General features: G+C 31.7%; 1 long non-coding RNA gene across 1 annotated transcript; it reads left to right on the forward strand.

Moving 5' to 3' along the window:
* The first annotated feature begins 3,965 nt into the window (after window positions 1-3,965).
* On the forward strand, window positions 3,966-7,271 carry LOC117688659 (uncharacterized). The gene is made up of 3 exons (XR_010711869.1): window positions 3,966-4,311; window positions 5,240-5,394; window positions 6,278-7,271. It is a non-coding gene; the product is annotated as an uncharacterized lncRNA (long non-coding RNA).
* Window positions 7,272-16,662: the final 9,391 nt, after the last annotated feature.

Here is a 16,662-nt window from a genome sequence, read left to right on the forward strand (position 1 = left end):
CATAAGGATGATTTGTGCCAAATTTGGTTGAAATTGGATAAGCGGTTTTAAGAAATGTTCAAAATGTAAAAAGTTTACAGACGGACAGACAGACAGACGGACAACGGACAAAATGTGATCAGAATAGCTCACGTGAGATTTCAGCTCAGGTGAGCTAAAAATGAGTCAATTATGCGTTTAGAAAGACGCTTGGTGTTAGCTATAGTTTCACAGCTTACCGCTTATCACCGTTTCATTTCCAGGCTGTATGCCAGTCCTCCCCGCACTTCAATAGAGTGACACCCGTGCCACAGGATCTCTTGAAGATCTGACAGAAGTGGCTCGCAGACTTCTAGCTGCTACAATAATATGTAGTTCAAAAACGTTATACCACAGAACATGGCAGATGTTGTTTCAAAGATTTCCAGAAGTTTTTGCCTCTTACCCCAGATATACCATGCAACTTTATTTCGCAACTATTTTTGAAATGTTAACTCACCAAATAGCATTTCTCACCATATCTATGCAATCAGTTATCTTCATATTATTAAAGGGTTAACAGATACAACAGATCACATTTCTGGTTAAAAAGATTTTACAAGGTTGTCAACACCCGGCCTCTAACAAGGATTCCCGTCTTTTAATTACTTACCCAATTTATCTCGGTTTTGAATTCAACAAGGTTCACTTTCAGCAGTCTAATTTGTTCTTCAAAACTTCAATACAAACAAATCGAATAAATTGTACAATTCACTTGAAAGCTTCTGCAAATACTGACATGTGTTTAGTTTAATATTTATATTAAGTCATACAAACTTTTTATCATAAATCTGGCCATTTGTTTCAATTTATTGGTTTATTGGGGGGGGGGGACGAGTTACTATTGCTTTGTGTAAAAACATTTACAAAACATTATACGGTTCATTGGTCTAAATCCAGGACTCTATAAGGTCATAATTTTGAATATGGGGTGTACCCATGGAGCACAACTTGGATTTTCAGAGAACTGTATTCAGAAAATGGGAAGGTGGAACTTTGATTCAGTTCGTAGATATATAAGAATTGATAGTTTTATATTACAGCATGGTGAAAGGTCAGGCGTATACTGCTATCAACGATATCACACAGATCATTATTCAACTGCTGTGATGACTTCTGTTGGAGGTCAGGCTTGAACTGCTGTTTATTACTTGATCATGTATTAAGCTTGGGACATTTTTAACTTAGAAATACTTAAAAGTCATTTAATAAAATGACTAATTTTGCAATACATGTGTTGACTCATATTTAAGACTCCTTGCCAGATCGGAAAGCATTACATAAATGTATTTCGGAACTACAATTCTAGAATTTGAGATATATAACTATCTATCTATAAAAAATCAAAATCAATACTGATCTTTCTTTTCTAGTCTGAATATAAACGTATTGTTGGTGTTTGCTGTCAATTTCTTAAAAAAAAATCCAACCAAAACATTAGGCACAATCTGTAGCTCTACTGGTGAGTTAATGGTTAATAGCGGTTCATAGTACATCAAAATGATAAACATATCTAAGTCGTATGGATAAACAAATATTATTGATGTTGTTGGTTTTTTGTTTTGGTTTTTTTTTTAAATATATAAATGACATTTTAAATAGAAAAATTGATAGAATATTTTCTACCAGTAGTCCACTGTTTATAGAAAACGCAACTCTTTAAAACTTAATTTTATTATTCATTATTGTTTTCTTAGCTTTTTCAAATATACTACACTGTAATTGTAAATAAAGGCATGTTTTAGTAATTCCCTATTTTCTTTAGGATAAAAATAGCTAATGTGTAAAACAATTTAGGTCGCAGGTTTGATTGAATCATAGCACTTGATTATTTTTATTGTCACATCAATAATGGGCAGATCAAGAAATCTACTTGTTTTTTTAGGAGAAGTGTCCGAGTAATAAGGTCAGGATCTAACGCCTATTTCAAATAATTATCCATATTCGGACCACCAACCCTCCCCACACATACTTGTTCTCAAGATCCACGCATGTTAATAACTCCCCATATATCCGCGTATGTCAGTGACTCTCCAGATGCAGGACACTGCTTCGGGCGATAGAAATTAAAGCGATTACTTAAAAAAATAATGCTATATTATGCTTATAATGCTTATATTAATTTCGAAATTAATTTTCATTAACATTGACATATCATTGCAAATACATTATGTAGTAAAACAGCAAAGGTAAGAAAACCAGTTTTTGCAGACGCAATGTATATACCTTGAATACGTTTTTGAAAATAGTTTGCAATTTGAGAAAAAATAAACAAAATAAATATCACTTTGTAATGTACTTCATTGAGAAATAATAAAAATGCATAATTTTAATAAATTTATCATTCATCTTCAAAGCTATTTCAATTATCTTTTATATCATCTAAATGCATGCGTCGTGATAACATTTCGATTGAACAAAGTTTCAATCTGCAAAAAATATGAAATGTGAATTTACATTTGTCAATTATAACCTAAGTATTTACACTCCTGCATGTAACTACACTATATGTATACCCAGTAGAATTGATTTTTAATCATTGCTGAACAAGTGTTTTTTCATTCTGTTTTGTTTTATTAAAAGATGAAACATGAAACATACTCGTTAGCCAAATGTGTTCAATCCACTTCGATCACCCCAATAAATAGAAAACCGTTGCCAAGCAAAGATGCATATAAAAAAAATTAAAACAATTATATAAAACATCGTATATATGGTAAGAACAAAAAGATATAACAGGACATTAAAACAAGATATTATTAAGAGACAATGTCAGTAATCATTGAGCTTTGTCCATATTATAAGTGGAAAGTGTAAAAAATTATTTTTCCTTGATATTGTTTTGTTGATTAATATAGGTAAGCGGTATTTTAGAAATGTGGTATTTTTGGCCACATGGTCATTGTTTCCATGGCAACAACCAAAAATAGACAAAAACACTAAAATACCAACAAATCATCAAATTTGTAAAAATTACAATGCATATCAACATAAAATTTTGTTAAATTTGAAAAAAATTGATAACACTAAATTTTGCATTTATTTGGAAATCAGAATGTCAAAGTATTATTTCCCAAATTGCTTTTTTAACATTTTTCATTGTAAAATTTAAAGTATTTTTAAAAATTAATTTCTCTAAAAAGCAACCTGAATTTGTTTTGATTCTATATTAGATAAAAAATTCTTACATTGGTTTATAAGATTTATCAGTGAAAAACGGTAGTCAATGTGGATAAAAGAAATAACATTAAAAGCAAAGTAACCAAACTTTGATTTTGAATATGTAATATTACCCCCCTTTATGGAACTCTTCTGCGGCGGAGGTTTAATTAAACTAACAGGAAGTGGAAACCAAACATGCTGTCTGCTCAGTTGGTTGTAGTCTGCTTGAATTTGCAGAGGACTTACAGCAACTTGTAATGGTAGGTGATATTTTATAAATATGTCTGATCTATGCCAAAAATATTTAATGTAAAACATCTATATTGCTTCATAAACGGATAAAAACGTCAACATATGTGATGAGTTTAGAATAATTTCAATTAAATTGTTAATTTCTAAAATAAAAATACACTCTTTGCCAATTTTACATAGGTTTTATGAAAGAATTGGAATGCCTCATGAACTTTGTCTTAATTGTTTTAATTGTCATCCGCTTGAAGTTGCGGAGAAATGACAGCATCTTTTGAAAATATGTGTATTTTTGTCAGTATGTTGGATGGATTTCAAATAAGTTACAAGTAATAATGTAAAGCATTCATAAATTAATGCAAATTTATATGAAAAATACATAACCCCCACCCCTATCTCTCTCTCTCCTCCCCCCCCCCCACTAAACATATGAAAAGACAGAATGTTTATTATACATTCTCTTTTAATGGGCAATTTTAATTTTCAATTTTTAATTCCAAATCAAGCCTCCATGTTGATAAGATTACACTATCATAGTTAGATTCTCAGATGTAGTACATGTATGTTTGTTTTGGAAATACATGAATGCTCAATATCAGTTCATTAACAAGCTTTTATATTAATAAGATATCTTGTTCTCTTTTAGATGGAAATCAGTTTGTCTGTAGCTTAGCTTTTTCACACCGAATGATACCTGTGGATATACAAAAAGACCTGGCCAAGACATATTATTCCTATGACATGTTGTAATCTTTCCATAGATGCACACCTCCGACAGTTTTCAATTTGAAGAAGTATAAAATCAGAATCAGAATTATTGAAAATAAGGGGAGGTTTCTTCAGTGAAGATGATGAAATACTTACCATCTGTCCAAAACACAGGTATGTGACATGTCTTATGAATGTATCATGTTTCATAATATGGTTTTGAATATCAGACAATTAAATTCAAAGACTTGCAGAATTTAAATTAAACACCTTTAAGTTTATCAATAAGAACATGTGATTAGTTTTGAAAGAGTTGCTTGTAAATCTATGAATTAACAGAAAAAATGACCCATAGAAATTTCCTTTGCTTGATAGTGAATTAGAATTTTCTCTCTATCATTTTCTCTCTATCTCAAAGCATCTAATTTAATTGTATTAACTGTGCTTTCAGTTTGACAATGACAGACACTAGCTTGCAAATGACAAATTCATATGTTGTTTGCTTTGTTTTGTTTTTAATGTTTTGAATCAGGAAAAATAAGTACAGGTATAAATGGACTGAAGTGTACATAAATACTTGTACTTGTGAATTTAACTAAGAGCATTTCCTTATGTAACCATCTCTCTGTCTTTCCTCACTTATCTTTCTCTTCTTTAATATTGATGTTAATTGCAAGATATATTCTGTGCATTACTGTGAATCAATCAATTATTACAATGCAGATAGAGGTAGATTCTTTCAGATCATCAAAAAGTTCAGCATACACAAGAAACTTAATCTACCAGCATTAAGTCTACAGATGCATACTAAGTCAAAAAATGTGAAATAAGAAATTGCAAAGTAAATTTTAAGATTTTGACCATATTTTTTTTATATTGAGTGACAATTGTAAAACTGTCAGTGGGACAAAAATTAAGCATTAGTAGACATAACTGGGAATGTAGAATTAAAAAAAAATATGCTTGCCAGATTGATTATATCAAAAGTATGTGTAAAAACTTTTGATTGCATCATTACTTGACAATGCAGTGGGCATTTGTGAAAAAAAATTAGTTAAGTAATGAAAACACATTTACAAATGAATTTTAACATCTTATTTAGATATGTTCTTGGTGTTGGATGGAGGTCAAGTATGATGTGTTCCCTTGGATGGACATGTAATCATCAAAGCAAGAGCAATTCAAAAGGAACCATAACAAAAGAGCAGTCATTCTTCCTGAAGAAGTATTATGATTGTCTTATTAGAATTGGTTCAGGTTTGTCAATTATTTTGATTATTATGGCATTGAGATTAAAAACACAGAATCTTTATTTCTATGTTATCTCTCTCTCTCTCTCTCTCTCTCTCTCTCTCTCTCTCTCTCTCTCTCTCTCTCTGTGTGTTGATAAATAAAGCCTAGGACCAGTAGTCTGTCAAAATATATTGGCCTGCAAAAAAATTTACTTGCCCCCATATATCCATATGTGTAACATTCAAAATTGATTACAAATTGTTTTAGACATTTGGCTTTTAAAATATTTACAAGTCCATCATACTTGTCAATTTTTTAATTTCACTGGCAGGAATAAAAAAATTCTGGCCGCAGTCTTCGGACCACTGAGTTTTTGTAATGACTGATGTTACAGTCCAAATTAAATAAATTCTTTACTGCGAGCGCTTTCAGCCATGTTGGCTCTTCAAACAGTTACACAAAATTAAACGTAGGTAATCAAATAATTGATTTGCTTTTTATTATCTCACCTGAGCTGAAAGCTCAAGTGAGCATTTCTGATTACTTTCTGATTACATCCACATGTCTGTCTGTCTTTCCATCCATCTGTAAACTTTTTGCATTTTTGACTGCTCTCCAGAACCACTGGGTCAGTTTTAACCAAGGAATATAAGTAGAAAAAATCTTTTGAAAAGTCTTCTAAAAAGGGATTTGATGTTTAACATAGGAATATGTGCAGTAAATTTTAAAGATTTTTTTAAACAAGGTATACTCTTAATTGTTATTTTAGATATTTTGTTCTGATACCATGAAGTTAATTTGATGAGCTATTGTTGCTCAGATTAGTGATGTGGCTTCTGGGCCTCTTGTTTGAATTTGTTAGATGATATCTCCATCATTTACTGTAATAGTTTTTCAACTTTTACAGGAGTGTGTTCCAATTGTAGAAAACATCTTATAAAAAGGATGGAATCAGATAAGGAGAATACACAAGGGGAAAATGAAGTAGACACATATCCAGTTGGTTCTGCTGAAGTTCTTCACAAAGGATGGGCTTTGAAGTCAAAATATTAATGCGAGTTTAAGTGATTCACTGAATCTCAAAAATCTTTCTTAAAAGTTTAAGGTTGTAGAAAGCAGTGGTCATAAACTTGACCCAGAAGATGTAGCCTCCGAGATGAGAAGAGTGAGAAATGCAGAAGGAAAGCGCATTTTCAGAATTGATGAGTTCCTTTCAGGAAATCAAGTTTCCAGCTATTTCTGCAGATTGGACTTAAAAAGGAGGAGGATTTCTGTTGTGATCAGATGGTTGAAGAAAAGGACCTAGAAGCTGAAAATGACTTGGACAATTTTAGAAGCTTGGCCACTTTAGCATTTTATTAGAACTTCTGATTCACTATTTTTAGGCCACCCGAGTCACTCAGGTGACCTATTGCTATCTGTATTTGTCCGTCATCATTCGTTGTACATTGGTTGTAAACTTTTGAACATTTTTAGCTTCTTTTTTGAAACCACTGAACCAATTTAAACCAAAGTTAATATATGCACTGAAGTACATACCAGGTATATATTTATGATGAGGAAGAGTGCCTCTTCCAAAAACACTGTAATTTCTATGATGTTTACATGCCTGTTTATTGACTAATTGCGTACATACACCAGTAATTCTGTAAATCTTTTACAAATAATGCGCTAGTAAACGACATTATTGCTCTTACAGGAAGTCTGATGGCAACAAATTAAATGCCCGATATTTGATTCTTTTAAAAAATCAAATAAGGTCTAGCTTGAAAGGTACTCTATCAAATTGAAAAAAATCGGACCTTAGATTAAAAAATCACTTAAGCTTGATTATGTTCAAGACTCTCCGGAAACAAGAATCGACAAATTCGAACTAAAGATTAAAATTATATACATGTATATATATAACACATTAATAAGGTGTAAATTCAACACATTAAGTTGTAAGTTGTACAGATAAAAATGTAAATGTACAGATTAAAATGTGTAATTTGCAGATAAATGTGTAATTGAAGTGTGAATTTTACACATCAAGGTGTACAAAATGAAAAACAAGAGACCCAATGGTCATGGGCCACATCGCTTACCTGAGGAACAATAGGTATGATAAAATTCAGCTCAATGGAACCATAATACAACATATCCAGACAATGTTGTATAATTCATGTGGATCCTATATTAATAAAAATCCATTTTACCCCTTAGAGTTTTTTTTTAATTATTAGTCCCTTTTCTAACAGGATAATTTTATAGTCATTACACATGTTATGCATTGCAGTTCTCAAAATGATCTTACACAATTGTTTATGTAGGGTGAATATGGGATATTAACCTACATCAAACTCTAAACGCCAAAAAGTTGTCCAAGAGCCAAGGTCTAGACAATTTAAAAGAATCATCCGGCTAATAAGTTTCTGAGAAGATTTTTAAAGATTTACTCTATATAATCCTATGTAAGAATTCGACTCCCCCCCCCCCCCATTGTGGCACCACTATACCCACGGGGTCATGATTTTTACAACTTTGAATCTACACTACTTGAAGATGCTTCCACACAAGTTTCAGCTTTCCTGGCCAAATGGTTCTTCAGAACAAGATTTTTTAAAATATCCCAAAAATTATCAGTAATTCCTAATTAAATCCCCTTGAAAAAAGCGTGATCCTTAATTCTCACAACTTTGAATTCCTTTTATCAAAGGGTGCTTTGTGCTATGTTTGGTTGAAATTGGTCCAATAGGTCTTGAGAAGAAGTCAAAAATATGAAAAGTTTATGGACAGACAGACAGACGGACAAACAAACCACATACAAAATGTGATCAGAAAGCTCAATTGAGCATTCAGCTCAGGTGAGCTAAAAATGTCAATCTTGAACAATAAAATATCAATGATAAAATAGTTTGTTTTATTTCAGAGCTTTTTTTGAAAGCGCCCGACCATAGATGAAAAAAATGACAAAAACAAACTGTCAACCATCTCAAAAATCCATAAAACGATCTGGTGTCAACAGAATCAAGATAAAAATTGATATTTCATATTAGACAACAAAATACTTCAGCAAAAATTTCAAAGTAGAGAAAACAAGGTTTCAAACAAATTTGACAAATACGGAACACTGTTTATTTCTGTTCATAAGAAGAAATCAAGGAGAAAAATTGCTTTAAATAAAACCTTGCCAAATATTTAACGAATGTAATCATTGTTTACATAACAAAAAATTGTGACATTTGTACCTTTACATAACTCGACAACTGACATTCAAATGTCAGCCATCATCAACAATAAACAAGTGAACAATTTAAATATAAAAAGCAGAGAAATAAAATTATAAAATATCTGTCCCAAATTGTTACCTACCCCTATTAATTAAGGTGGCTCACTACACCGTAAAATATTTTCTCAGATCAGCAGAAAATTACTTGATTATGATAGATATCATTATGGATAAGAAGTATTTAAGTCTATTAGGCAAAAAAATGTGCAAGTTTGGATGAAAAATTTCATTTTCAAAAAGGACTATTTGCGGTTTTATGCATTTTTTGCCCATAAAATCAAAGTTTTAGAAAGATTTTTAAAAATAAGGTGTAAGATAGTTGAAATCATATTGAAAATAAAGGTGTAAAAGGTAATCACCACAGTGACGTCATAATGTAGAAATGACGTCATGAAGATTGCATCATTTAGATAAATTGATGTTTTGTAGCAAAATATGGGTGTTTTCCGATGGTTTTTCGACTGGGAAACGTCGAGCGCAGGCTTGCTCAAGTACCATTTTCTAGTATAATGTGTATAACTATCTAAAAAAAAAAACATGTGTTAAAATCGCACTTGAGCAGACCAGCGCTTTATACTTCCGAATCCAAAATATAGAGCAGAAATGAGAATATTTTCCCTTTTTTGCAAATTTGCGGGAATTAGGCCATTTAGGTGACGTCATAGATAAACAGCGAATGAGCAATGATGATTAAAATCAAGATTGACGTCATAGGCATCCTCTATGCAATGATTTGTGAAGATTTTATTTTTATACGATACTATTTAAAAATTGGTTTAAATCGGGGGAAAATATTTGACCATACCGCACATAGTCCTTTAATTCAGTTAACATGAACAAAAGCTCCAGGCGGATTCGAAGCCCAATACTTTAACCACTAAACTACGACTTGTGACGTAGTGTCTTAAAAAGTATAAGTGTAGGTGTAGTGAGGTCCCTTAAGTAGTGATACCGTTAGCAGAGCAAGCTCACAAATTATACCCCCGCTGAAAAATATAATTTTGCTGTACTGTGCCAAAAATACTGGGGTATAGGAAAAAAATAAAAATAATTTGGGCAAGAATGTCATGTTATGCTTGAAATGGTAATGACAGTTTCAATATGGGAAGTGTATAATTTCACTTGAAGAATCAAATTTGTCAAAAATATAATGATATAATATAAAAAATAGTAGCAAATGATAAAAAAGTAGTTCTCTATTGGAAGGTAATGAAGACGCCGATATTTTTTTCAATAACCTTGAACTTCCACAAATGACCAAACCTGAAGGTCACGACATACTTTCAGATCACAAGAAATCTTTGCATCAATGTGTAGCTTTTAATATATTTCCATTACATGATATGGCCTGGACGGGAATTGGGCATTTTTTTACATTGATCTTGAACTTGCCCTAATGACCTTGGGTCAATATAACGACACACCTCCAGAGCATAAGCAATCTTTGTGTAAAGTAGGAACTTTCAAAGTTTCTCCATAAGACATTATATAATTCATATTATGTATTTTTGTTATATGCAATTATAAGATGCATGTAATTGTTATCAATATAAATTATTTTGACTGCGCCCCAAGTTGCCCGACTCCAAAGTCGTAAAACCTTATTGATGTATCTCAGTACCCATCATACATTATTATATTCATATCGTTACTAATGACAAATGTGTGAAAGGCAAAACACATGTATTAATTTTCCAGCTAAGACCTTATGTTTCTGTATGCTTTCGTGATTTCACGAAAGAGCAACGGTAAATCACTTGCAATAATGGATAATACAAAACTTCCGATAAGCAGTCTACCTAGGATATTCCCGACTGCTTTCGCTGAGGTTCGCTCATCTTTTGCACATACTTTTAAACGCTGAGCTTTAGAAATTTCGTTTGCCTTGATAGAGAGTTTGGATTTTATTTCCTCTAGTCTGGCTTGGAATGCTTCTGTATCAGTTACGATTATGTATTAATTGGATCCACATGGACAATAGCACATACTGGCTATAAAAATATCAAATACATGTTCTTTTTATTACATTTCAATTAAACCAAGTACAATTCTACAAATGACGGTCTATCTACATGTAAATTGGCAAAGTGTATTTTCAAATTCAAATATATTTTTACATAACTATTAAAATAAAAGAAATCGTTAATTTATGTTGAGAAATGGTTTGAGGTCTTTTTAAAATAATTCATTAGCTTACATGTAAAGATTAATAAAATGTTAGTATGATACTTGGTGTGTGTTTGTGGGGGGGGGTGTGCACTGTGTGTGTGTGTATCAAAATGGTAAACTCACTACAAGTAGGACTTGTTCCTGTCCAGTATCCCAGGTGATTGCATCGTCTGTACAGATCCCCAGAGGTATGATTGGAACCTTCCAGACAGCTATACGTAACAGAGTCGTTGTACAGGTTTCCTGTTATTGTATAATTTGCGTTGTCAATAAGCAAGCTTGTTATGTCACACACGGCACCTAGAAATTTAAAGCTTAACAGATTACCTTTTGTTACTGTACCGCTTATGAATAAATACGTCTTCTATTTATCATGTTTCTACAATATTTCGTTTTAAATATTCCATGATTTATCATATTTCATCCATTCAATGCAGTCTGTCAGAAAATATAAACGATTTACATTGTTTTGAGGTTTGAATACATAGCTTGAATTATTTACGGTAATGTTAAATTTTATATTTGATACTTTTCAATGTTTAACATACTGCACGTAGGAGATGTTCCTGTCCAGTATCCCAGGTGATTGCATCGTCTGTACAGATCCCCGGATGTATGATTAAAACCTTCCAGACACCTATACGTCTCAGTGTCGCTAAATTGATTTCCTGTCACATTGTAAACGGCGTTCTCAATTTGCAAATGACTGTCGTTGCACATAACATCTTCAGTTTGAAGTTCGAAATATTACTGTGTTTTAATAGAATCTTTACTGTGAGCATGCAATGTAAACCATTTGCATGTTTGTACCTGTATTAAAACATGAATCTGCGAGTTTTGTCATTATTTATTTATTATTATTTTATTTTATTATTATTATATTTTAAATGGTGTATATAATTATTTATTGTGCGACAGTGGTAGATGGTCTGTTATCCTTAAAAATATGTTTGTACAGTTCCTTACTTTTTCCAGACCTGTACTCTGTCCCGAGTTTTTGCTTCCACCACCTTTTGCTTTATACTTCGATAATCATTAACACCTTTGTGCTCAAACTACGTTCGTCCATTCATATGAAAATTGTCCAGATTATCTGTTTTGAAACACCCCCTCTACCGCTTCATGGTTCAATATAAAACCCAAAATAGAAAGTCGATGAGGATTCTGCATTGCATCAGCCATGAAAAAGCCCGGATGATAACGTTGAAAAATTGTGCGAGGTATTCCGAGTGAGTTCCGAATGGTGAAAAAATGAAAACATTACCCATTATAAATCTCCGTAAGATTTTTGTTTTCGTTCCTTGAACTTTTATGAGTGATTAATGAAAATGTGTCAATAAAGATATCTGGGATATTTTCCCTTTTATCGATTTCAACTAAATTTCTTTCACGGGTATGTGTATATATTCAAAATCATCAAAAAGTGATGGAAGCAAAAACTTGGGACAGACTTTAGTAGGAATACATATGTTTTTTATGTTGCCAGATAAAAAAAATGAAAGGTCAAAAATAAAAAAAGGAAAATAAATAAATAAAGGAGGTCAGCATAGACTGAAAACCACTGACTACATCGTAAAGTCTTTGACAATATATTATGGGGATTCTTTTTCATGTAACTATTTTGGTGAAGAAAATGTTCATGAAGTACATGTATTTTTAAAGAAGTTAGTTTGAAATTACTATGGCTATGCTGGATTTGATTATTTAATTTATATAAGATATACAGTCTTATCAAAACGATTAAAAACGTTCCACTAGATAAAAGGCATATGAAAAAAAATGCTATACAAAGTCGACCAGTTTCATTCTGAGCACCACAATCATAATAAAAACAAAGGTTTATTTTCTGTCACTTTTCTGATTTCAAAAATTGGACTATTGTGTTTATGTCTTTAAACTGGCGTGGTTCCAGAAAATGAGAGTGGGGTGGGGGGGGGGGTGGAGGAGAAAGTTAGTTGAATGAAGAACGTGTATGTATGAAGGAGTTTTTCAGAAGCATGATAATTTGAGACCGCCTAAAGATCTTTAGGGCAAAAACTGGTAAGGGTTCAGAAATGGGTGCGAGGCTTTTGGAAGTTCCTGAATTCCGAGATGTTGTAGAGTGAAACAAAACCTTAAAATTAGAGTTCATATTGGAGTTATACATTATATCATATCAATTTGTTTTGGGATATTGCACTTCAGTAAGCACTGATTTCGTTGATTAACTTTGGGTTGGTTCGCATGCTTAACCATTGGTGCCCTTTTAATTGTATAAAGACCATTTTTGATAGACTGTCATGAAATAGACCAATGTTTTATTCAAAAATAGTCTAGCGATCATGAACATTAAAATCATAAAATGGCTGCTCCAATTTACAAGTATTTCTGTTGATTAAAATTTTTCTTAATTAATACATATACAATGCATTAAAAAGCAAAACAAAGAATTGATTAACACTCATTCTTATTCGCCGAGCAGTGCAACGGAAGCCCTATTCTTTGCTTTGCAACGAGTTTTGTTCTAGTTACTATTTCGAATTTTGATGAAATAGTATGTTTGATTCCTTGGTTTTAATTTTTCAGGTGTTGGCAAGAGGTTTTTTTTTCAACTCTCTTTCTATAAATAGCATAAACAAATAACTTCGGTGAGCCAGAGGTCCAATAAGTGAGTGAATTCTGTTGTGCCGGTTATCAAATCAACCATTGGCTCCTATATTTCAGAAAACTACTAAATAATCAATGGTATCTATCGCCTGATTTTTTTAAAAATCGATTAAATAGGACTTGATAATCGTAGCCATTTTTTACTTTTAAATCTCCTTAAAAAGAAGAGGTCAGCTCTATAAAATGATAGGAAAATACCAAAAGTTTAAAGATAAAATGCATGGATATTTCTTTACTTAATAATATAACATAATTTAACTGATCATATCAAAATTTTTTAGGTATATCTAATGATTAATTTGTTGACAAGCAAGCGTCCTTTAAACTTAATCCCTGTCAGTTAGATTTGTAAAATTTTTCATTATTGATTTTGTTTGATTGTCTTAAATTGATTCTCATAGACGGGTTTCCTTAAAAACATGTTTTATTCATCGATAATTTGAGGTTTAATCCACATAACTGAAGTAAAAAAAAGAAAAAGTCGACTTTCCCAAGAAATTGAAAACTTCTAACTTTTAACAAGTCGATGTCAATGAGTTCTGATAGTTCTTCTAAAGATCAGGCTGTTTATTGTATGGTATAAATTTAGTGTGTAATTCTTTTATTGTTTAATATTTGATATAAAAAAACCGACGCATATGTGAATCAACTTTTAAAGTTCAATCAGCAGTGAGCTCTCTCTCTCTCTCTCTCTCTCTCTCTCTCTCTCTCTCTCTCTCTCTCTCTCTCTCTCTCTCTCTCTAAAACACACACACACAAATTCATTTATTAACCTCCTGAATGTTCGTCTTATCCCAGTCGTTGACGATTTCAGACTTATATTGTTGTGAGGATGATGTTGATAATCCGCCGAATACTGTTTTGTTGAGATAGAAGTCGTATATTCAAAAACGGGCACCTGCCGCTATATTTAATACAGTGACAATCTTTGAAAAGCATATGGAAAGACCAGCTGTAAAAAAATGTCTCCAAGAAAAAACAGATGTTAAAGTGGAAGCCGCGAGAATTTCTCTTTTACGATTTATGTAATGATTGTTATACTGTATACTAACAGATTAATCTATTTCCAACATTAGTCATTTGTTCTAAAGTTCTTTTAATGTCAGATCTAAAGTATTCTTTTCGTTTAATCGCTCGATACAATTTCTAGAGATTATTTGTTTGGGACGTTCATACACTCTCCTTTTTACCTTATATTGTGGTTTTTTTTTCATTTGATAGAAAATGAAAAGTATGTTTTGGTTAAAAATAAACAGTACCAAAATAATGAAAACACATTAAGAATAAATTTTCAATACAACAACAGAATGCAAAAAAGACACCATTTACTTAAAGAAATCCAAAAGAAAAATTGGAGAAACAATCACAATTATCTCAACTGAAACGTACACAAATATCCAATGCATAACGGTTTTGGAATGTTACAAATGACTTACACCAGCTTTATATGAGATAATTCAATTTCAAAATCGATTATATGGTATCCAACATTCATGATTTGATCCATATCGGTTTTTATTCCTATTTTGTTGATGCTTTAATTGATTACTATACATATTTTTATTATATGCTTAATAGTTCAAGTGCGTTTTATCCTTGTCCAATGTCTGTCTGACTGTCCGTCCGTTGTGAGTCTGTAAAATAATCACATTTTCGACCGATTTTGTAGATAGAAGCTTAGGACCAAATTCAACACAAGGTGGCCCATAAAACCCTTTTATTGAAGAAAATCTAAATAAGTCAAATATTTTAAAGCGCTACATCGTGTTCGATTTGAAAAAAAAAAATAGAATGCAATTGGTTAAATAATGTGGATGTACTTTTGAAGTACCGCTGTTACAGAATTGCCGCTATCAACAACAAAGTGTTATGTGTAATGAAGATGATGACGATGAAATTCGTATAAGAAAAATCTTTTTTGAAATTCTTAATAGCTGAAATGCTTTTTAGCTACAATCTAAGATCGATTCAACTATGCTATCAACCGAATGAAAAATGGTTTTAAAGTTGTTTAAACCATAATCTCAAACACCAAACCAAATACCATAGAAGCTCGGCATAAACGAATGAGAGCTATCAAATCTGTTATATCACTATGAATTATTCTAAGTAAGTTTTAATGCAGAACCAAAGTGGTGCTCGACGAAAGATGTAATTATGTCACTTTAGGTATTAGAATAGGGAAAAAATTCCAATGTCTTCTCAAGTACGCTAATACTTAAGTTTGTGATCTTATTTTCAAAGCATCTTGTAACTTATAAAAGAAATCACCTTTTAATATGTGATGTAGCGCTGCAAAAATTGATACTTCTTTTATATATTATAATTACAATATTCATTAAAAAAAACAGTGACCCCAGCATCAATGATTGGGGCTTAGGAAAGGGACAATGTTCAACACACATGTACGATTATGAAGGAAAATTTTTCTTAAGATCACCATATCCAGAGTAATATTGCTTCAAATTGTATTGTAAGTAAAAGTGTCCAAGAATCAAGTTTGAACGTCAAAATAAATAAAACAATGATCAGCTATCGACTAGTATGACAGAGACCACCCTGTTTTTCTTACGGGGAAGGGAGCAAATTAGTTTTAATCAGATTCAATTTGGTTATTGACTAAGCAGGACCACCATGTTGGGTGCAAAAGATTTACTTTCTTTTTCACGCTTTATGCATTGATTATTATTCTGTATACTAACAGATTAAATTAATCTATTTCCAACTAAAAATTAAAGCAATCATTTTTTCTAAAGCCCTTTTGATGTAAGATATTATGTATTACAGTACACTTCTATGGATTATTTATTCGGGACGTTCATATTTTCTCCCGATTACCTTATATGGTGTTCTTTTTTTTTCCTTTATCCGAAAATGGAATGCAATTAAACCATTCATTAAATGACATCCGAAAGAAAAACAATCCCATTTAACTTACTGAAACATAATCATTCACAAATATCTAATACCAATCGGTCTTGGAATGTGACATATGACTTACATCAGCTTTATGTAAGATGATATGAATATCGGGATGTGAAGGTAGCAACATTGCAGAAAAATACATAACCTGCGTTAGCGGGTTATTTAAATCTTTTCTATCCAACATTCATGATTTGATCCATATCGGTTTTTATTCCTATTTTGTTGATGCTTTAATTGATTACTATACATATTTTTATTATATGCTTAATAGTTCAAGTGCG

This window comes from Magallana gigas, chromosome 3 (genome assembly GCF_963853765.1).
Source record: "Magallana gigas chromosome 3, xbMagGiga1.1, whole genome shotgun sequence".
Classification (NCBI taxonomy): domain Eukaryota; kingdom Metazoa; phylum Mollusca; class Bivalvia; order Ostreida; family Ostreidae; genus Magallana; species Magallana gigas.